Source organism: Taudactylus pleione, unplaced genomic scaffold, assembly GCF_031769625.1.
Source record: "Taudactylus pleione unplaced genomic scaffold, aTauple2 ptg000706l, whole genome shotgun sequence".
Classification (NCBI taxonomy): domain Eukaryota; kingdom Metazoa; phylum Chordata; class Amphibia; order Anura; family Myobatrachidae; genus Taudactylus; species Taudactylus pleione.
The window spans coordinates 808,395-832,589 of NW_028285108.1; the positions used below are offsets into that span (position 1 = coordinate 808,395).

Below are 24,195 nucleotides of genomic sequence, written 5' to 3' on the forward strand. Positions count from 1 at the left end.
CAACTGACACATGATCCAACAACACGATATCAAACCATTCTAATCAAATTATTACAAGAGGGACTAGATAAGGGCATATTATCAAAAAAATAACATGAATACCTCAATAACAAACATCCGGTCATTCCTGTATTCTATCACTTACCAAAAGTACACAAAAACAAGGAGAAACCGCCAGGACGCCCCATCATTTCAGGGATAGATTCCATATCATCTAACCTATCGAGGTACATAGACACCTTCCTACAGCCACTTGTCTAAAAACAAAAATCACATCTTAGGGATACTACAGATATACTAAGGACACTTAAGAATGTCACATGGGAAGAGGACCAATGGTTATGCACAAGCGATGTTACCTCATTATACACGATAATCAATCACGAGCAAGGGTTAGAATCCACTAAACATTATTTAGATAAAGACGACACGTTACAACCAGAACAAATTGAATTCATCCTACAAGCTATCAAATACATCTTAAAACACAACTACTTCTGGTTCGAAGGGCAATACTACAGACAAATTACCAGAACCGCGATGGGGACTAGATTTGCGCCGAGCTACGCAAATCTTTTCGTAAGCTTATGGGAAGACGAAAACATCTGGTCAGGTCACGAGTACGGCGCAAATCTAGTCCTCTGGAAAAGGTTCATAGACGATGTCATATTCATATGGAAGGGGGACGAAACATCATTAAAAGAAATTTTGCAACACATAAACAACAATGACCGCCACTTAGCATTCACTACAGAATACAGCAAGGTCCAGGTCAATTTCCTAGACATCACACTTTACATAGACGAGAATGAAATACACACAAAAACATTTAATAAACCTGTAGACGTTAACAGCTTTATCCAGTCAGATAGTGGGCACCATAAACATTGGTTACAGAGCATACCATTAGGGCAATTCACAAGGGTAAGACGGAACTGCTCACAAATAGAACAGTATCAGAGACAAGGGCAGGAACTGAGAAATAAATTCTTAGAGAAAAAATATGATCCAAACACAGTGGACACAGCATTCCGGAAGATAGAAGAGGTAGAGAGAGAGACACTACTCGAATACACACGTAAAGAGGAAGAGAAAATAAAACTGCATTTATAACCCAGTACAATAGGGACACTAACAAATTGAAGAACATCCTAGGGAAACACTGGCATATACTACTTGAAGATGAGGTCCTTGCAGACATATTACCACATCGCCCAAAAATAATATATAAAAAGGCAAAAGATTTAAAGCAGAAACTAGTGAGAAATCACAACAAGAAAGATACATTAACTCAAATTACTCTGGAACGCACTACACTAAGAGCAGGCTTCTACCAATGCGGGAACTGCCAATACAGTAACAAGAGCCATACCACCACCAAAAGAGTAGAGACATTTCAATCATACCAAACTAAAACAATACATAAAATCAAGCAACATATCACCTGCAACAGCATTGGGGTGATATACATGGCAGAATGCCCATGCGGGTTACAATACATAGGACGAACCACCAGAAAATTAAGTACAAGAATGTCCGAACACATCAGGAATGTAAAAAGAGGTCTTGACACACACAATCTGTCATTACACTTCAAAGAGACACATAATAGAGACCCCAAGGGATTGAAATTTGTAGGGATTTGCACAATCAAGAAAAACTGGAGAGGTGGGGATTTTGTTAAAACAATGAACAGAGAAGAATTAAAATGGATATTTAACATGAAGACCTTTAAACCACTGGGACTAAATGTAGATAATGATATCAAAGCAGTCATTACTAAAGAATAAACCACAATTGAATTAGTAGGAATTAGTAACATTACTACTACCATATATCTGCCTTTCCCTTAATTAAGATGACCGCCGACCATCATCATTATAAAACAATCCCCTCAATAAAGATGGCCACCATGTATGGGAATTGACTAATATGACACACACGCCACAACCAAGATGGCGTCCGCAGACACCTCCCCTATAAATGGGGATGCCACATGCAATATTGGAACACACCAGCACTCCTTGAGAAAGGCCTGGAAGGCTGATACACATTCTATTCACCGCAGATCCATCTGACGCCTAATAGGAATCCGGAAGTCTCCTCGCACCAGAAGCGAGTAGAGCCGCTGGAGAACCTGCTGAGCCCGGGTGCCGCGAGATCGCTACACACGTGACACCCGGAAGTCTCGCAGAACCCAGTGTGGACTGCATCCTTGAGACGCAGGACATCGGAGACCAGGAGGACACAGAGGAAGACTGCGAGTACACCCGGAGGTGTACAGAAAGGACGCAGAGGGTAAGTAAGTGCACCTGGGGGTTACGGGACGCCGCCCCGCCAGACACTGCTTACAACACCTCGCGTATTGACATTTGTTTCTACACCATTCAGTCTGATACCATTCATCAACATACTAATTAATATTGGACAATATTATATTCCCTGACTCAAGTACACTATTATCCACTGGGAACTTATCTACCCCCACTAAGTCGGACACCTCATTTTAACCACCTGAGGTTATTATTACTAATATCATTTTAGAACGAACAAGAACTAGTATCCACCTACGGATACACATACATTTAACTTTGCAGGAGCAGTGTGACTCCTAATAAACCCAAGTTACCACCAATACACACAGTGTGAGTGTCATTCATATATGCAGTATTGAAAGTTCATACAAGCGCAGTACCCCCCCCTCTCAGTTTATTGTGTACAAAGGTTTGGGTGACCTTTAACATACCGCTGCTGCATGAACACACAACCCCTATCAATTTAGTGAGAGCGCAGGTAGGCACCTATAATTATATCAAGTGTCACAAAATTATTTATGAATAAGAAACGAATAACACACTGTGCTGCCACTTACAGTGTCACAAGATTGTTTTATGAGTAAAACACTGCACTACCACTTACAGTGTCACAATATTTTTTATGAATAAGAATTAGAGACGGCGCTACCATTTACAGTGTCACAATATTTATTTTATGAATAAGAAGAAAAGAATAACACACTGCGCTACCATTTACAGTGTCACAATATTTTAATGAATAAGAAGAAATGAATAATTAACTTCGCTACCACTTTCAGTGTCACAATATTTTTTTATGGATAAGAAGAAAAGAATAACACACTGCACTGCCACTTACAGTGTCACAATATTTTTTATGAATAAGAGTAACACACAGCGCTACCACTTAGTGTCACAGTACTTTTTCTGAACAAGAAAGAATAACAAACTGCGCTACCATGTACAGGTACAAGATTTTTTTTGGAGTAAAACACTGCGCTACCACTTACAGTGTCACAATATTTTTTATGAATATGAAGAAAAGAATAACACACTTCACTAGCGTTACAATATTTTTATTTTTTTATTTTATTTTTTTATGAATAAGAATAGCACACTGTGCTATGACTTATAGTGTCACAATACGTGGATGATAAATTGCGGTCTGGCCAGCAGTGTAACCAGACAATAATAGAGTAGCTAGCATGCACAAAAAAACCCTGAAAAAAAGATTTTATTTTTTGTGGAATGCTAATTTTATTTAACTTTAATTTTTTTTACACTGGGGAAGTGCACCCCTGGATGAGGCAGCAGCCCCTTGATGAACAACACAGCACCTCTTTATGGACACCAAAACACCCCTGCGGAGTGTGGATGGACCACCTGCAGAGTCACAAACACATCTGGCCGGCCGTGTCACCGAACAATAATTTTATTTACACTGGGGAAGAGCACCCCTGGATGAAGCAGAAGCCCCTTTATGAACAACACAGCACCCCTTTATGGACAACAAAGCACCCCTGCGGAGTGCTGACAGACCACCTGCAGAGTCACAAATATGTGGATGATAAACTGCGGTCTAGCCGACAGTGTCTCTGAAAAATAATTTTTTTTACACTAGGGAAAAGAACCTCCTGGACGAGGAAGCAGCCCCATGATGAACAACACAGCACCCCTTTATGGGCAACAAAGTAGCCCTGCGGAGTGCGAATGCACCACCTGCCGAGTCACAAATAAGTAGATGATAAACTGCGGTCTGGCCGGCAGTGTCACCGAGCAATAATAGTGTAGCTAGCACACACCAAATTTTTTTTTAAAAATAACTTTTTTAAAACTATTTTTTGTGGAATGATAAATAATTGTTAATTTTAACTTTTATTTTTTTTACACTGGGGAAGAGCACCCCGGGTTGACAGAACACTTCTGGATGACACAGCACTCCTTTAAGAACTGCAGCCCTATCCCCTTGATTGACAGGACAACAATGACACAGCAGCATCCCCCACTTTATGTACTGCAGCCCCAGCTAGACAACACTGTACCCTTGAACAACAGAGAAGAACAGAGCCCCTTGATTGACAGGACAACAGTGACACAGCAGCACCCCCCACTTTATTTACTGCAGCCCCATCCCAACAACACTGCACCCTTGAACAACTACAACACTGCACCCTTGAACAACAGAGAAGAACAGAGCACATCTGTTCTGTACACTCTCCACAGCCAGAGTGAAAATGGCGGCGGTCACCGGGACCTTTATAAAATCCAAAACCCGCGGCGACAATCCAACAGCGGGAAGATGATGCTTTGTCTCGTTTTCGGATCCGAGTCAGATGGGAAAACCCGAGTCGGATCCAAGTTGCAATGTTCGGGTGGATCCGGTGCTCAGGGACACAGGGCTGCAACTAGAGAAATGGAGAAGGACATTTAAGGCGATTATCAGCTTGTGGGGAATCGCGTTTTGTGCAGTCCTTACTTCCGGTGTTGGAGACCTGCCGGAGGACACTGTAGTGGGGTGACTGGTTTGTCCGCTCCCCCGCTAGACCACCGGGGCACTTAAAAGCTGGCATTGGGGACCATGTAGAGGCCAGTGGCACCCGGTGGTTGATGCAGCAGTGGGGAGGTAGGCTCTCCCCCGGCAGCCCCTCCCCCAGCCCAGAGCGCGATCCCTCACAAGAGGTTTCCCGCCTCTGAGCTGCTCCTCGTCCTTCTCCCTATATGAGATGTTCAGCAGCCATTAATCAGGGCTTTTCTGAAGCTACAGGTCTCAGGAGATTTGGGTCCAGTCTCCCTGTATACCTCTCCCTGGGGCCAGGTTATATAGTGCACAATTCCTACCAGCCCTTGAAGCTTGTGTAAAACCCTAGCGATAACTCGTTAGCCAACACTCACCAGTTTCTTCCGCGGCAGAGTCCTAGAGCCTTCGTTCCCAAATTACCAACTGATCTACGATCCGGATCCTCTTCACCGTTTTAGTATCGGGTTCAAACCAGCCTGAGGTTGTAAAAGAAGGGTGTATTCAGTAACGATCCTCCTATGCTTGGTGATACAATAACCGCTAGGGATGCACGCGACCTTCACCGGTTGGGTGAATGGTCATCATTGGCACGGGGCCTCAGCTACCCAGTTTTCACCTATACAGTGCTCACACACTCAGGTGTAATTTGGATCTCACACCGTTGTGCGAGATCCCCTAACCGGCGTTTAAGGGAAGAACAGACAGAGGGAGAGAAAGTATAGACTGTTCGGATCTCTCACCGTTGTGAGAGATCCCCTATCGAACGCCCCAATGAAAGACACAGACACTGAGAGGTACTCACACTAGACCCCTTGTCACCTTGACGAGTCGTCCGCCGCCCCTGAGAAGTAAACAAAACAATCCCCCTTCTCTCCTAGACAAACACGCAAATAATGCTGTAACAACTGGGTTACCTCTTGGTATGCCTGGAAGCTTGAACTTCACTTCCAGAAACTTCCTCCGTAAACTCTCTGCTATAACAACGAGAAGATTCAGGGCAAACAACAAATAAACATCAACTTACACATTATATTAACTAGGCTTGGGAACAATACACCTCCAGCGGAAACACTCTCAGTTCAGCTGTCCCTCCCTTTCTCTTCCCGGCCGGCCGGCCCTGTCTGTGCCCTTCTATGAACACACCGCTGCCTTGATCTACTAGGCTGAATCTTCAGGATTCCCCCCCTCAGGGGTTCAGCACCAGAGCCGCACAGCCCCTTGCACTGACTCCCAAGAGGGCTCACCCAAAATCCTATGCCCAGTACTCAACCTTACCCAGCTGGGGCTAAATCGGGTGATCCGGGTCTATTACTCGGATTACTTTATTCCTCGAACCACCTACCAGCACTCTGTACTCAGTGATACCAACCTCCAGCGCCGGTCACTCTGCTGCACAGGTCCGCCGACCTGTGAATGATCGCTTCGGTTTTCTGCCGTGTCGTCCAGATCACTTTTAAGCTGGGCCCTCTGGTAAATCTAGTGATGTTTTAGTGGACAGGGTTCAATGCCCAGACCACCTTATATGCAGGGCTGCCTCTGAGGGATGTTTTAGTGGACTGGGCCTAATGCCCAGACCACCTTATATGCAGGGCTGCCTCTGAGGGTCGTTTTAGTGACCTGGGCCTAATGCCCAGACCACCTTTTATGCAGGGCTGCCTCTAAGGGTCGTTTTAGTGACCTGGGCCTAACGCCCAGGCCACCTTATATGCAGGGCTGCCTCTGACTTGCGCCCGAACAACCTGGGCCTAATGCCCAGGTTGCTGACTGTAGAACCTAAAAATATCCCTTCAGGGCCTAATGCCCCCTGCGATCCCCGGGGCCTTGTGCCCCTCCTACGTGGCCACAGGCCTAGTGCCTGCTTATACCCACGGGCCTTATGCCCGACAACAAATTATTGATTTAACTTTAAATATAAGTAAAGGTGGCCCACGGCCTCCTACCCTGTCCGTTGGGAGAGCCTGCAGTGGGGAACTTCGATAAGCTCTTTGACTTCCCTCCACTGCAGAGCTCTCCGGTCCTCAGCTCCGCTGACCGCCGCCCGTCGCCGTCTTCCTGCTCCAGCAACAGCGCCTCCGTCTTCAGGGGTTGAGCACGGGGTCTTCCGGCGCCTCTGGAACTCTTCTCCTCCACAGACGATCTTCCTGGCTTGCTCTCCGCCGACGGACTGACTCGCCCCGCTCAGCGGCGCCTAATATATGGAGCCGCGAGGGGGCGGAGCCATGACGCGGCGAGCCACGATTGGCTCGCCGTGCCAGACTCTGATTGGCTGTCCGCCCGCGAGCCATTACTGGCTCGCCAGCGGCGCCAAATTCAAAATCCGCGCTGGTGGTTGGACGAGCTTGAATCTTTTCAGATGCAAGCTCGTCCAGCCCCGTCTCCCGCCGCCGCACCGCGCTGCCCAAACCGCCGCCGCCTGTTTGTCCAGCGGTCGCTGGACTTCGGGCAGGACCAGCCCCTACCCGGGTGACCCCGCTCACATTTCCACCCCCTGTGTCCTTTGTAGTCCCTACAAAGGAGGTCTGAGACCAGACAAAGTCGGGGTCAGCATATCGAGGCCCAGGCACGCCACGATTGAATCGTTGGGAACGTCTAGGTAAAGGTGTCACACCCGCCACCTCTGGAACATCGTCGACTTCATTCACAGTAGGAATTCCTGCGGGTGTCCACCATTCTTCTTCAAGGTTACCCATTCCGGCCGGAGTGGACAACGCGATTTCCTCATTACGCGAGTCATTCTGAATGACGTCAGGTATAGGGTCCCTTTCTGCTGAAGTTGGGAAAAGGCAGGGAAGTAACAGGTCTCGATGAAGAGTCCGCAATACCAGACCATCAGTGGATTCCACCTGATAGACCGGTCCGTCCGCTGACAAACGACATCGGATCACATAAGGTAAGACTTCCCAACGCTCAGACAATTTACCCCCCGGACGAGTCATGCGGACCAGGACCCGTTGCCCTACGGAAAACGGTTCAACCCCTCGTGCCCCAGCCGGGGTACGTCTATGATCGGCTATCATCTTTTCCATCAAATCATGAGCAATTTTCAGACGCCGCCGATGTTCCTCCACCCAACCTGTAGGAAGCGATCCCTCCCTACCATCGGACTCGGTTAGTACTAAATCCTGAACTTCCCGGCCCGGCCGACCGAACAACAAAAAGAAAGGAGAAAACCCGGTAGTACAATGTACCCTATTATTGTAGGCCCAAACCAATTCTTGCACATGTTCAGGCCACCTCCGTTTTTTTGTTTCTTCCAGGGTTCGGAGCATCTGTAGCAAGGTCCGGTTGAACCTTTCACATGCCCCATTACCCTGAGGGTGGTATGGAGTTGTACGGGACTTTTGTAGCCCGTACAGTTGGCACAGACGTTCCATTAGCCGCCCTTGGAAACAGGCTCCCTGATCTGAATGTATCCTTTCGGGACACCCATATTGCCGAATAAAATTTTCCACAATCGCTTTTGTAGCCGACTCAGCCGTCTGGTCACGGGTTGGCACTACCACAGTAAACTTTGTGAAGTGGTCCGTCATTACCAAAGCGTACTGGTGACCACTAACAGACTCTCCAATCAGCACATAATCTATCATTAATAACTCTAATGGTCAATCTGTACAGATGGTCTGAATAGGCGCATGTTGTTCCGAAGGTTTGACCACTCCACAGCGCCTACACTCCCGACAGACCCGAACGACCATGTTCTGCATTTGAGGTGCAAAATACTGACGTCGCAACCATTGATAGGTCTTATCACTGCCCAAGTGCGCTCCTTCTTGGTGTGCATTCTCAATCAGTGGTCGGACCAACGCTTCTGGTACCACTATCTGCTCTACAAACCGAAGCTCCGAACTAAGGTAGGTGCGATGCCGAAGAGTACCTGCACAAACCTTGAGTCGGTCCCACTTACGCAGCAGCTTCTGACAGAAAGTAGTAAGCCTACTCCTTTCCCATTTGCTAGGCCAGTGACCATCTTCCTTCCACTGCATAATAGCTCTGAAACCAGGGTCTTCCTGCTGTTCGCGTGCCCAGTTTTGTTCGGTATTCTGGAGTATCGTGGCACTCTGCTTGACATTCCGATCACCCTTCGTCCCTGATTTCCTCACACGTGTCAGATCGGGGACTTCTACCTCTTCCCAGTCTTCATCCCCCTGGGTCCCAGGGACTTCTACAGGAAACCGAGATAAAGCATCAGCATTTCCGTTACTTTTTCCTGGCCGGTAGCGAATGGTATAGGAAAACTTTGCTAACCGGGCTACCCAGCGTTGCTCCAGGGCCCCAAGCTTGGCAGTCCCCAAATAGGCAAGGGGGTTATTATCGGTAAAGATATCTACATGGGTGGCTGTCAGATATTCAGCAAATTTTTCGGTCACAGCCCAGACTACGGCCAATAATTCCAACTTGAAGGAACTGTAGTTGTCTGGGTTTCTCTCTGTCTCTCTCAAACTACGACTCACGTAGGCAATCACTCGCTCCTGGCCATCCTGAACCTGAGCAAGTACGGCCCCTAGGCCTTGCAAGCTCCCATCAGTATATAAAACAAATGGTGTCTCAAAATTAGCATAGGCCAATATGGGGGCTTCTGTGAGAGCCTGCTTTAAGCACGCAAAAGCCGCTTCTTGGGATACGCCCCACGCCACCGCTTGAGTTTTCTGAGTTGTGGCCACCCCTCGCAATAGGGCGTGGAGTGGCTCAGCAATCTTAGCAAAATCCTTGATAAAACGGCGGTAATAACCAACCAACCCTAAGAATGCTTGTAACTCGGTCACTGTACGGGGTGTCTTCCATTCTTGCACAGCTGCAATTTTACTTGGTGTGGGATGTACCCCATCACGCGACACCACATGCCCTAAATACTCCAAACTAGTCTTTAGTAGGTGACATTTCCGAGGTTTGACCTTCAACCCATATCCCTCCAGGCGCTGCAGGACCACCTCCAAACGAGCTAAATGTTCATCCACAGTGGCGGAATACACAATAATGTCGTCTAGATAAATCAGGAGGGTTTCGAAATTCAAATCTCCCAGACACCGCTCCATCATCCTCTGAAACGTTGCCGGGGCATTGGTGAGCCCGAATGGCATGCGGCAAAACTCGAAAAGTCCCATGGGCGTAATGAACGCAGTCTTTTCTTGATCTTGTGTGGCAACCGGTACTTGCCAGTATCCGCTGGCCAAGTCTAAGGTGGAAAAAAACTTGGCCTCGCCTAACGCCGCCAGGGACTCCTCAATCCGAGGTAGAGGGTAGGCATCCCGTACGGTGCAACTGTTCAGCCTCCGGTAGTCCACACAAAAACGGATGCTCCCATCCTTCTTCCTAACCAACACTATGGGGGCGGCCCATGGACTCTTACTCTCCTGAATCACTTCGTTATCCAGCATCTGTCGAAGCATTGTCTTGACCTCCTGATAAAGCTTTGGGGGAATAGGCCGGTATCTTTCGCGAATGGGTAAAGTGTCTCCAGTACGAATCTCATGTTGTAAATCGTCCGTGTAGCCAAAATCTTCCTCATGTCTCGAAAAAGCTTTCCGACGTCTCCACAGCATCTGGTCCAATTTCCGCACAGTATCGGAGTCACAGTCAGCTAGTGAGACATCCATCTGCTCCCTTATTATCCCTCCGTTCCACTCTATACTTGGTTCTTCCTCTTGCTCGACCTGTACCGACATGGTCCATGATTCCGTGGCTTCTGACTGAAGCAAAATACTTTGGCCTCTGCGAACACCATCACCATCAATAGCTACCACCCGGGCAATTATAGCTCCTGCTGGGACACGCTGACCTTGCTCCCCTAAGTTACATATTCGGACCAACACCTTCCCTTCCTTGACTACTGACAAAGTTCTAGCCAGAACTATTCCGGACTCTATTCCGAAGAAGCCTGTGGGTTCTATCATTACCTCGAACCCATCCAATCGCTGATGGGTACGCACCTCCAGGGGGAGTACTATCTCCTGACGAGGGGGTAGATCTATTCGTTGCCGATGGCTGGTTTTAATGAGGCCCAAAGATTCCTTTCCTTTTCCCTGGGCCCCACATCGCTGTCCCACCTGTTGAAAGGCTTGTTGAACCGGTCGTTGTACCCCCAAATGTCTCCAGTACCGAGGACCATTCTCTTGAAACAAAATTTGATCCAGGTCTTTCAATACGTTCATACCAAGGATCACCGGTCCATGACTCAAACCTGCGCTACTGACCACAAGGATACCTTTCTTCCCCAACTTTCGGCCACAAACTTCTATTTCCATCCAGACAACCCCTACCACCGGAATGGGGAGGTTGTTAGCTGCGGTGAGAGTGACCCAACTCTCCAAAACAGATTCCTTCAGGTGAGAATAATGTTTCAAGAAACAGTCCTCGGACATGGTGGTCACCTGAGATCCTGTATCCAGCAAACATTGCTGATTTTTTCCCCCTAGGCATCCAACAACAATGGGACACTCCCCTACCAATTCAGCCGAGTTGACAATGGCTATCTCTTCACGTAACTCCCCCGCGGGTGGTCCCCTTACCGCGAGGGATTCTAGTTTAACTGAGGCTCAGAAATTGCCTCGGTACAATTCCGGGCAATGTGTCCAAGCCGATTGCAACGGTAGCATCGGGGGCCCCTAGTTCCTCCCTGTCTAACTCCAACACCTCTTCCTCTGGATCCGTCTGACTCTCTGAGTCGGTACTCTTCTTCAGCTCTGCGGCCTCGTTGCCGGTATACTTCCTCTCTTAGCCGGGAAACCTCTTCTTTCATTTCCTGGGTTGCCCTAGAAAATGCTGCTTTAAGGTCTTGAACACATGATTCCAAAGGGTTGGCCTCCCGGCCCATCATGGGAGCAGACGTCGGGTGTACCCACTGTGGAGTGACAGCATATGGACCAAAATTTGCATCTCGGTCCCGGGACACGGCGTCTATCTGTATCTGGTGAAAAGTCAGTTTGTCGTCTTGCGTGATTTTATCCAACAAAATCTGTCGCAGTGGGATATTCCTCAACCCCATTGCAAATTGGTCCCGTAACATCTGGCTGGTATTTGGAAGTGCACCCATCCCATCCGGATCGCGCCTTCTAATTTCGCCCATCAATTCTTGAAGTGCGTTAGCAAACTGAGGAATGGACTCATCCTCTCTCTGGAACCGGGCAAACAACCGTTGTCGTAGGGTACCAGCCGATGATGTATTCCCATAGAGATCCCCCAGAATCTTCAGCACCTTTTTCAGGGAATCACGATCCTCTTCCGGTCTCAAAAGGATAGTACGTCTGGCTTCCCCTTCGAGAGAGTTCAGAGCTAATTGGAGTTTTGACTCCGGAGACACCTTATATAGGAGGGCAATTCCTTCGAGCCGCGATTTCCAATCCTCCAACTTTAAATTGCGGCCATCGTACCGAGGCAAATGAGCGAGGGCAGGGCCTATGTTGACCCGTCCAGTTGCCCCCCTATTCTCTTCATCGTCTGACATCCTGCCGACTACGCCAAGTGTAAAACCCTAGCGATAACTCGTTAGCCAACACTCACCAGTTTCTTCCGCGGCAGAGTCCTAGAGCCTTCGTTCCCAAATTACCAACTGATCTACGATCCGGATCCTCTTCACCATTTTAGTATAGGGTTCAAACCAGCCTGAGGTTGTAAAAGAAGGGTGTATTCAGTAACGATCCTCCTATGCTTGGTGATACAATAACCGCTAGGGATGCACGCGACCTTCACCGGTTGGGTGAATGGTCATCATTGGCACGGGGCCTCAGCTACCCAGTTTTCACCTATACAGTGCTCACACACTCAGGTGTAATTTGGATCTCACACCGTTGTGCGAGATCCCCTAACCGGCGTTTAAGGGAAGAACAGACAGAGGGAGAGAAAGTATAGACTGTTCGGATCTCTCACCGTTGTGAGAGATCCCCTATCGAATGCCCCAATGAAAGACACAGACACTGAGAGGTACTCACACTAGACCCCTTGTCACCTTGACGAGTCGTCCGCCGCCCCTGAGAAGTAAACAAAACAATCCCCCTTCTCTCCTAGACAAACACGCAAATAATGCTGTAACAACTGGGTTACCTCTTGGTATGCCTGGAAGCTTGAACTTCACTTCCAGAAACTTCCTCCGTAAACTCTCTGCTATAACGAGAAGATTCAGGGCAAACAACAAATAAACATCAACTTACACATTATATTAACTAGGCTTGGGAACAATACACCTCCAGCGGAAACACTCTCAGTTCAGCTGTCCCTCCCTTTCTCTTCCCGGCCTGCCCAGTACTCAACCTTACCCAGCTGGGGCTAAATCGGGTGATCCGGGTCTATTACTCGGATTACTTTATTCCTCGAACCACCTACCAGCACTCTGTACTCAGTGATACCAACCTCCAGCGCCGGTCACTCTGCTGCACAGGTCCGCCGACCTGTGAATGATCGCTTCGGTTTTCTGCCGTGTCGTCCAGATCACTTTTAAGCTGGGCCCTCTGGTAAATCTAGTGATGTTTTAGTGGACTGGGTTCAATGCCCAGACCACCTTATATGCAGGGCTGCCTCTGAGGGATGTTTTAGTGGACTGGGCCTAATGCCCAGACCACCTTATATGCAGGGCTGCCTCTGAGGGTCGTTTTAGTGACCTGGGCCTAATGCCCAGACCACCTTTTATGCAGGGCTGCCTCTAAGGGTCGTTTTAGTGACCTGGGCCTAACACCCAGGCCACCTTATATGCAGGGCTGCCTCTGACTTGCGCCCGAACAACCTGGGCCTAATGCCCAGGTTGCTGACTGTAGAACCTAAAAATATCCCTTCAGGGCCTAATGCCCCCTGCGATCCCCGGGGCCTTGTGCCCCTCCTACGTGGCCACAGGCCTAGTGCCTGCTTATACCCACGGGCCTTATGCCCGACAACAAATTCAAAATCCGCGTTGGTGGTTGGACGAGCTTGAATCTTTTCAGATGCAAGCTCGTCCAGCCCCGTCTCCCGCCGCCGCACCGTGCTGCCCGAACCGCCGCTGCCTGTTTGTCCAGCGGTCGCTGGACTTCGGGCCGGACCAGCCCCTACCCTGGTGACCCCGCTCACACTTGAGTAGTTGATTCAGTGCCCATTATAAGTATATTTCTATGCATTGTATGTGACTTGTGCTAGCTTTGCTGCTGTAATATGCTGTCTTAAAACTTTCTGATTGTCAGTTATATCTTTCCCTGCTGCTCTTGTTAAACCCTCAAATACTAGGTGTGTAGGGGTTCATTATTACTTCACATATACTTGTATTTGTGAAGGGTGTTACTCTGCATTACTAGCCATACACTGATTGTGTGCTGCTGGCATTATTACTATGTATTCTAATGTTAAACAGGAGCCTGAGGCCCCTGTGCTGGTTACTTGCAGATCCTGTTTAGTGGGCTTGTCCCCTCAGGATTTCATGCAGGATGTTCTGTGTGCTATTTGTTACCACCTCCCCAGTCCACCAAACTAGCCCATGTCCAGGAGCCACCTTGGGTGTCCTCCTTATCCCAGGTTATTATGCAGCTAGTAGACCGCTTATCAGCCCCCACACTGCCTCCCACCATGGGGTACCCACAGCTATTACAGCCTGCTCTGTCGGCACCCCTATGCATCCTCCTTGGATGGATGTTTATGCCCATTCAGTTCATTCATTCAGTCTACATCCTCCCTTATGGATGCCATGAATAGAAAACTGGAAACTTGTCTCAAGTCAGTCTACTCGCTTTCTGGCACTATCACTAGGTCGGCTATGGCCGCGGCCTGGGTGGCTATGGCTATCAAAGGATGGACAGAGGCACTGGAAGAGAGCCTACCATCAGACGCTACCAGGGAACAACTGGGCTACATCTCCCATATTCAGGAAGCACCCTCTTATTTGGGAAAAGCTGCATTGGATACTGGACTCCTTGCCTCTAAGGCATCTGCGACCTTGGTAGTTGCCCGCCAGGTCCTTTGGCTATGGTCCAGCAAGGCGGACATGGGAACCAAGAAGGCACTTGAATCCTTAGTCTTCTCTGGAGACAGGCTGTTCAGCGCAGAGTTGGACAAAATCGTGGCTACCGTGCAGGGGCGGATTGGGATGGAAAACCAGCCCGGGAAGTTTCTGGAAGCAGCCCTAATGGGGGATGGGTTACACCCTCTCCATATGCCCTGATTCTGAGTCGGACGCAGTTGCAGTCACTACAAACCCCTTGCATTGTGTATAGCCTTATGTCCGAATGTGCAAGGACTAAGACGCCCATCTACAGCATCCACACACACTGCAATCATGCTTTGCGCAGCATCTTCAGACCCTGCCATCGGTGGCACCATCAAAACTTGCACCAGCCCTATGCTAGGTGCAGATCCGTCTGAGTATGGTTTCGAATGTGAGTGATTCGGCTCCTCTGTACACAGCCACTTTCAGCGGCACACCCGAGACCCATCACTTTAGACAGGAGTGAGGGTGCGAAAAAATAATTAAATTCCCTTGAAAGGAAACTATGGGAGAAAGTACAAACATACAGCATGTGGGTCCCCTTAGGGATATACACTTACTACAGCCTGTATACACCAACACATAACTCTATATAATACCGCAGCCCCTATATACCACAGCCCCTATATACTGACACACAGCTCTATATACCGCAGCCCCTATATACCGACACACAGCTCTATATACCGCAGTCCCTATATACTGACACAGCTCTATATACCACAGCCCCTATATACCGACACACAGCTCTATATACCACAGTCCCTATATACCGACACACAGCTCTATATACCACAGCCCCTATATACCGACACACAGCTCTATATACCACAGTCCCTATATACCGACACACAGCTCTATATACCGACACGCAGGTCTATATTCCACAGTCCCTATATACCGACACACAGCTCTATATACCACAGTCCCTATATAATGACACACAGCTCTATATACCACAGTCCCTATATACCGACACACAGCTCTATATACCACAGTCCCTATATACTGACTCACAGCTCTATATATACCACAGCCCCTATATACCGACACACAGCTCTATATACCACAGCCCCTATATACCGACACACAGCTCTATATACCACAGTTCCTATATAATGACACACAGCTCTATATACCACAGTCCTTATATAATGACACACAGCTCTATATTCCACAGTCCCTATATAATGACACACAGCTCTATATACCACAGTCCCTATATAATGACACAGCTCTATATACCACAGTCCCTATATAATGACATACAGCTCTATATAACATCAAAGCCTCCTATATACAGATACAACCCCCTATACACTGAAATACAGTTCTATATATATCACCACAGCCCCTATACACCACCACAGCTCACTATAACACCACATCGACCTAAAAAACACCAGAGCACCCCATATAACAACAAAGTTCCTCACCTAACATCCCCCTATATAACACTACATCCCCCATATAACAACACAGCCCTGTATATATAACAACAGTGACAGTCACCTGCTGGACTCACTCCCCAGCCACAGTCATGATGTTGCCAGTCTGCCCACATTGAAGATCAGAGGATCCATTCCCTCTCTGTGCTGCAGCTGCACCTGGCTCCTCTGAGACCCCGGGCTCAGTTACTGCCTGGCTCCTCCCCTTCCTGTCACGCTGATCCATTCCCTGCACAGTGCACACATCCTACGTGCTGCCGCTCACTCAGGACTCAGGAGACAGGTCCAGTTACGCAGACAGCAGCAAGCTCTGCAGAGCAATGCAGCCTGTCGCGGTCCTTGCAGCGCGGCCAGTGTTAGTCAGACACTGCACCTGCGCTTGTTTACATACAGCCCAGCCCTGGACACTGAGTACTAGCGGCCGGCCCTTGGGGAGGGGGGCAGGAGAACATTTGAGTCGGCCCAGCGGGAACTGTCCCGATCTCCCGGCAGCCCAATCCGCCCATGCTACCGTGCCAGCCTCAATATCTGCCTTTCTGCCATCTGATAGCCTAGGCTGTCCTCTTCTCGGTCGTTTCACCCCCAGGGTAAGGTAAGAGGACAGTCCTTTTCCAGGAAGTCTAGTTCTCACAAGATATACACAAAAGAGAGACTGAGCTATATGCTCCAATGTTAGTGTTCTGCAGTATATAGTCAAATAATAGAACTACTGTCTCAATTAATACAATGTTATAAATAGAGAATACACACAATATACTGCTACTGTTTAGAAATCAGAGGTCATCTGATTAAAATGTGTATGTGAAAAAATTGTTAGGGAGGATGCCTCAAGAAGGTGAGGGCGTACCCCTGAGAGACCACTTTTCGGACCCAGGCGTCTGTTGTTGTTTGACGCCAAGAGTCGGAAAATTGAAAAAGTCAGCTTGGCTTTATGTGGTTTGTGGCTCCTGTGATCATCGCTGTCCATCACCACTGTTTATTGGGGAGAGACAGGGCCTTATTCAGACCCGGTCGCAAGTGCTGAGCGCTCGCAACCAGGTCGATGTTTGCACACTGGGCATGCGCACGTCAGAGCCGGCTCTGACGTGCGCATGCACGAGACCCGGCTAGCGACGGGCGCTCCGTCGCTACGTGTCTTGCACCAAAGGGGGCGAGCTGACGATGGTAATTGACAGCTCACCCCATTTGGGAGGCGGGCAGGGGGGATGGCCGGCCAAAAGGAGGCGTTCCCGACGGAACGCTTGCCGTTTGGGGGTGGCCCCACTGACATCAGCAATGATGTCAGTGGGGAGCTTCCTGCTCGATCAGAGCAGGAAGCTCCCTGGGGCTTGCGCTTGCCGAGACCCAACCTTAGGGTCTCGTCGCAAGCCCCGATGGTCTTGACCATCGCGACCATCACCCTGGTCAGTCGCTAAGCTGTGGGTGGTATTTTGGTTAAAAGGGAATCTCTGTCTACTTCCATTAATTTTAACCTATTATTTTTTCTTTGTTGTATCCACAGGAGGAAAAGGTCTCTATCATCTCTGTTGCCTGATGGCCGAATACCTCCAATTCTGTACAATTTCTCCTTAATCTTTTTAGTTGGCCACCTGGTATTGCACTGAGCCAATTCTCATGGTGACAACTATCTGTACTAATATAAGATTTTGAATCTGTACTCTTCTGAAAGTTTTTACTGTGGCTAATACCCTCTTTAATATAGACAGTTATGTCTAGAAAATGAATTGATGTTTTATTAATAAAATTAATGGAAGTAGACAGAGATTCCCTTTTAACCAAAATAGAGAAAAAAACAGGAAAAGAGGAACGATATAAGTGGGACTTTGGGCCTGATTCAGAGTCGGACGCTATTTGCGCTCGCTCGTTTAGAAAAAGGGGCCGGCTATTTAAATTGAGCGCTCGCTCTTTGCGGTCTGTTGACGCCTCTATGTCTGAGCGAGCGAACGAAATATGCGCTCGCTATTTTGTAAAGACGCCCCCTGGCCGCTCGCATCCTACGTCATCTCCGCTATTTATTTGATTAATCGAGTACATCGAAAGGCATCTGAACTGCTCGCAGTGCTTGTGGTTGGATTTTCCTACCGCAATCATGCGACCAGTTCAGGCTAAGAAACAACCAAGTGACGTGGTCGATGACGCTGCTTTGTTAATTATGCACACCCTTAAAACGCCCGTTTTGACCTTTTGGCACGCCTGCGTTCGGATCTCCACTCCCCTTTTTCAAGCACCTTCCCATTTTACCATCCACAAACGCCTCATTCTGTCGCTCAAATTAGCAGGCATTCGCTTTTTTGCGAGCACACAATTTCCGACCGCAATGACTGGTTCGCGCATGCGTATTACAACCCATACGCATGCGCAGTTGTGCGAACATCGCTCGGAGCGAACGAGCGGCCACTTACGAGCGGCTCTGAATCAGGCCCTTTATCACTAATTTTAACTCACAGCATAGAGATATAGAATGGATTTTAAGGAAGCACTGGTTGCTTTTAATGAGGGATCCAATTATAGGACAACATATTCCTAAAAGACCAACATATATTTATCGGAAAGCTTCAAGTTTAAAGAACCATTTAGTCTCAAGTGCACATATTGCACTCCCAAAAACTTCAGGGACAATCATTTCAAAAGTATTTTATAAATGTGGTCTATGCAGTGGATGCAAATACATAGCGAATAAGAGCATTAAGAAAATTAAAAATGTTATTATTAATAATAAAACACATCGCATAGAAGAATTTATCACGTGCAATAGTAATAACGTCATTTATGATATAGAGTGCAAGTGTGATATGTTCTATATTGGAAGGACAACACCTTTGAAAACAAGGATAAGTGAACACCTAAGGAATATTAAAAGAGGTGTTGAGAACCACTCACTGTCCGCCCATTTTAAGAAGGAACATGGGTGTTCAGTAGAAGGGATAAAGAATTTTTATGGTCTGAAACAAGTAAAAAATGATATAAGACATAAAGATATAAATAGTAATTTAGTTAAATCTGAAATTAAATGTATTTATAATTTTAATACTATATCCCCTGGGGGACTCAACCTTGATTTCGAACTAAAATGGTTTTTATAAATGGATCTTCTGAATTTTAAAGCCTGCTTTTATGTAATTTTTCGTATCTGTAGTTTTGTTCTAAAGAGTGTTCCTTGTATAATCGTGGTTTTATTTTTTATATGACCCATATTTATTCTCCTTTTTTTAGAGTCTTTTGTTTACATAACAATGTCATTTGGGACTACTATAAAATGGTGCCTCAACATTTCCAGTTCAGAATAAGCACTTTGGAGACATAGCATCGCAAGTGGAAATTAGTTGTGGCTAGATTAAGGGAGGATTAAAGGTGCAGGACCTCCGAATAACCACGTGGCCAATAACTTCCGCGTCACTTCTGGTAGTGCGGACGTACAGACCCAGCCAGGTGACGTCACGAGAAATTTCCAGCAAAATCGGAGGCCAGGACCATGGATAAGGAGATGCTCTCTATCGAACCTAATGGAGAGAAGTTTTTCATATACAGAGGGGGGGTGTTAATGAGGATTGTGATTGGCTGAGGGCTAATAGATTAGGGTATTTATTGTCATTCAGATAGGTTGTCCACCATGCATCTTGAAAAAGATCCTACCATAGGATCAAAACACGTTGGTTGAGGACATTTTTCTTGTATGGACTGACCAAACAGAGGGAGGACTTTATTGCTGCATATGATAGGATCCTGATTTACCAACTAAACTGCAGATTATGTACTCCTTTTGGTAGGTTCCTTCCAAGTATTTCTATTTTATTTCATGTATGTGATTAAAAGGTTTTAATACTACAAAACCTATATCTTTTCCATTTTTGAAGAATTTATCGATGGTGGAGCTCAATAATTTGAACGGATTGAGCTGATTATTAGACACAAGCACTTGCTACATGAATGCTCTTCATCGTGAATTCATGAGTGGATTGGTGTGGGGCAACCCCAATATTTTGTCTACATTCTAAGTTTTATGATAGAATAAAACACATAGAGTTGATCCATCAAGACTATTATCTTTTGATATGCACATGATTTAATATCAAAGTGTGAGTTGTATGCAAGGGGACTCCCCGAAAACACACAGCATCACCATTGGGACATTTATTTTATGTCTTAAACATCTATATGTTAAATTGGATTACACTATTTTGTGTTTTGTTTCTTTTTCCTTTATATGTATGAACTTTGAACCAAGGGTGAACCTAAAGTCGCATGTATAAGGGGAGTACACTTTCATTTCATATTTTACTATATCAAGCGCCTTTATGCCCAAAAATTGTACTGTTTATATATTTGAAAAATGAAAACTAGGAGCCGATTGGTTGGTACTTTATTTTGCTCCATTTTACCTCTCTCCAAGGATTGATACATCTCCCCCTGGTACATATGTGATATCTGTACTGTCAAGCATCCTACAACTTTGGGACCATATCTTTCATTATTATTTTAAAATGTTGCTCAGTTTACCCTCACTTATAGCGTATTTGAATATGAGAGTGAAAGAACATCAGGATAGTTTTATGACACTTTTGGGTGATTTACACCGTTTTTTTTTTTTTACATTGGGCAATGTGTGCATAAAATTCATTGCTTTCCCAACATGCAACTGGTAGTTACAAAATGCATCTCATTGAAAGTATAGGACAAGATCCGAACTGTGACATTTCAGGTAACATTCTTTATGCAGATTGGGCATGTATAATCACTGTCGTAGGCAGCTAAGATGGAAAAATAGGCACCTTAGGTGCTTCAGCTACTCACACAGCAAGAACCTAGACACAAGGGACTAGACACCAATCGTCAAGGACAGGCCATGGGTCTACATGTGCAACTGATTGAAGGCAAAGATCCCAAACAGAAATTGTCATACTGTATAAGACCTCATACTGTATGTGGACAGCAAAATACTCCACATACTATCAAATCTCTCATAAGAGAAAACACTATAACTATTATAACATCATATCCCCTAAAATGCTACTGTCAACATTTATAGCAATTATGGGCTATGAATAAATAGATTACTAATAGCCACCCAATACATAGAAAGCACACATATGATATAGCAGAATCTACTTTTCCAAATGCCACACAACTATACACACAGTATTCTATCCTCACATAATGTGGCTAAACAATAAGTATAGGGATATAGCTACGTATGTTATTAGCCATTGCAGGAATGAATGTAAGATTGGATACAGCAAATTTCTTTTTTGAATCAACACTTATGTTCTTCCACATTGACTACTTTTTAAGATTTTTATAATGTACAATAAATAAGTATCACTCTTACACATTTTTATATTTGTATTAATAAAAGTTATGTTTTATCTATGAATGGGGAAAGATTGTTCAGGTTAAAGTACTACAGAGTACTCTAATACCTATTAGGATGTAAGTACTTTTCCTATACGGATCCTCAGGGCACCAATAATACAATTCTCTAGTGGCCGCTAGTGCTATGTTTATCAATTTGTGCAGCTCCTCCTGCCTTTTCAGTTTTGAATATATTTTTTACTGTAGTTCGTTTTCTCAGCTCTTCTGTTATGTAATTACCACAGCATTTTTAGAAAAAAATGTGCCAGGGAATGTACAGGGACAGGTCAAAAACTGAAAACATTTGAAAGTAGAAACACTGGTCGTGAGATGCAAGGATCGCTGCTCAGCGTGTCTGTGCTCGGTGCCATTTGTAGCATATTTTAATAAAGGTGAGCTCCCCGTGCACCCCCTCCTATGCCACTGTGTATAACACACAGTATGGAATGCCCTTAACAGTGTGCCATCTGTACACCTTTATATCATCTAAACAGTTTTGCTCTGCAAAAGGAAATCTTTTTTTTTTCCATTGATCTGCAAAAGTAGGCATATTGGTGTACTTACTTCATACCACCTCCTCACAACAAGGGATGCCCCTCATTCCAGCCACAGGCCAGTGTTAACCTCTGCTCCTCTACAAATACCTCAATCTTGCTCAACATTCCATGTGATTTAATGGAAAACTTGGCACATCTGTACAATTTAGGGGCTTTGCAAATGACTGAAGCTTACAGTGGGTTGCATAGAAAAATTCAAAATCACTATAACAAATATCATCGCCGAGCATCTTTCTTGATCTAATGTGCATCTTATAATAAAAAACTGGGAGTAACAAAACTACATTACTAGCTTGCATTAATCAATTTCAATTGCGACATTGGTACATCTGTATGCGACTGAGTGTGACTGAGTGTACATTTGTGTAGAAAGGGCACCAATGTGAGTGGCCACAGCTTTTTCTCACGAGTTCCTCTGTGCTTCATTTGAGACTTTGTACATGTGTAAAACCAAGTTTTGTGCAGTTGAAGTCGCAACTTAGCATCTCTAGGATATTGTGAGTGGCTTTTCACTGTGATGCGATTAAGATGCTAAATTTTAAGAAAAACATGGTACACTACTCTTCTTCTGCTTCCTCTGAAATTCAAAAACATTTTTGAGCAGCTGACATTGGCCCAGAGGGACGTTTTGGATAAGCACATTACCAATGAGGAACTCCACTCAGTCATCGCAGAAATACGTGCCCATAAGACTCCTGGTCCTGATAGTTTCAAGGGTGATTATTATAAAATTTTGTATAGCACCATTCCCCCTTCTCTTTTGGAAATCTTTCAAACTATCCATCACCATTCCCCTCACTATCTCTCATGTAATGAATCTGACACAATTTTCTAACCTAGACCTGGGATAGTATATTTTTATAGGCTTAATATTTATTTTAAATTATTAGCTAAACTTATGGCTAATAGGCTTCAGACACTGCTGACTGACATTTTAACTTGTTACCAATTGAGGTTCTACCTTGCATTTTCCCCCTCATTTCATTGATTTTATTCTTGACTGCTGCTAGTGCTGCATTGATATGTGTCACATTTGCTATCATTTGATGTTACTGTTCTATGCTTTATTCGCTTGCTAATTTGTCTTGCTGTTGCCTATTGTTATGCCTCAATTATTTGCTATGTCCTATTGTTTAACATTCTCATATTTGTTCTGTGTTGCTTTTTTCTGTTTATGTTCTTTGCTGTGCTTCAGATTAATGATAATTTTTTTTCAATGGATAAGGTAATGGATAAGGTCAACATCTATGTGCACCAAATATACTTCTACTGTAAGAGTCATTTTATTTGTGGTGTTCTTTGACATTCATTATGGTATAAGATGCCACTTCTGGCTACTGATTCCTTCTGAATTCAGTGGTCAACAGTGCAAAAAAATGGGTTTGGTATGATATTCTGGCAGTCAGGATGCCTGCTGTCAAAATGCCAACAGCGGCATCCAGATGCTCGGAATCCTGACAGGAGTCGGGTAAGTATACTACCCCCTCCTTCACTTCCTAACCCTATCCCTCCCTTCTTGCACCCTAACCCTCCCCGTTAGTGCCTAACCCTCCCCCCTTGGTGCCTAAACCTAACCGTCCCCCCTTAGTGCCTAACCTTAATCCCCCCAAGTGGTGGCTAACCCTAACCTCCCCGTGGTGCCTAACAGGGCTGCCATCAGGAATTGTGGGGCCCGGGACTAACAAAAATAGGCAGGCACCCCCCAGCCCCCACTCAAGCCCCCCTTCCCCCACTGACTGGGAGAAAGCAGTCCCCTAGCCAGTTCCACCACTTCGAATGTTTGGCATTGGGCGGTAGTAGTGGGTGGCTCGCTCTTAGGAAGGGGCATGTCACTCTCTATAGAGGTAGCGGGCGCCGGTGGAAATAGTAAGGGCAGGCAGTCACACTTCTATTGTGTGGCAGCAAAGGGTAGTAGCGGGCGGGCCCCCTTAGTGTCCGGGCCCGAGACTCCAGACCCAGCAGTCCCCCCCTGATGGCGGCCCTGGTGCCTAATGCTAACACCCCTCCCCCCCCCCAGCGACTAACTGCTTACCTTTGATCGGGATGCCATCTGTGGGGATTCCGGCGTCGGTGTGTAGGCTGGCTTCGGTAT

The 24,195-nt window shown here is 46.2% G+C and overlaps 1 protein-coding gene and 1 long non-coding RNA gene across 3 annotated transcripts in view; one reads left to right on the forward strand and one right to left on the reverse strand.

Annotated features, from left to right (window-relative positions):
- LOC148477613 (uncharacterized) overlaps positions 1 to 16,375 on the reverse strand; it is a 41,472-nt gene extending 25,097 nt beyond the window's left edge. The window contains exon 1 of the long non-coding RNA XR_015872492.1: positions 16,262 to 16,375. This is a non-coding gene — a long non-coding RNA (uncharacterized LOC148477613). The remainder of the gene's footprint in view (positions 1 to 16,261) is intronic.
- The window catches only part of AMPD2 (adenosine monophosphate deaminase 2), a 224,639-nt gene extending 204,474 nt beyond the window's left edge, over positions 1 to 20,165 (forward strand). The window contains exon 19 of one of the 2 annotated variants that reach the window (XM_088456455.1): positions 19,411 to 20,165. The gene's annotated coding sequence lies outside the window, so the exon portion shown is untranslated. The other variant, XM_088456454.1, reaches the window with a different exon arrangement.
- The last annotated feature ends 4,030 nt before the right edge of the window (positions 20,166 to 24,195 follow it).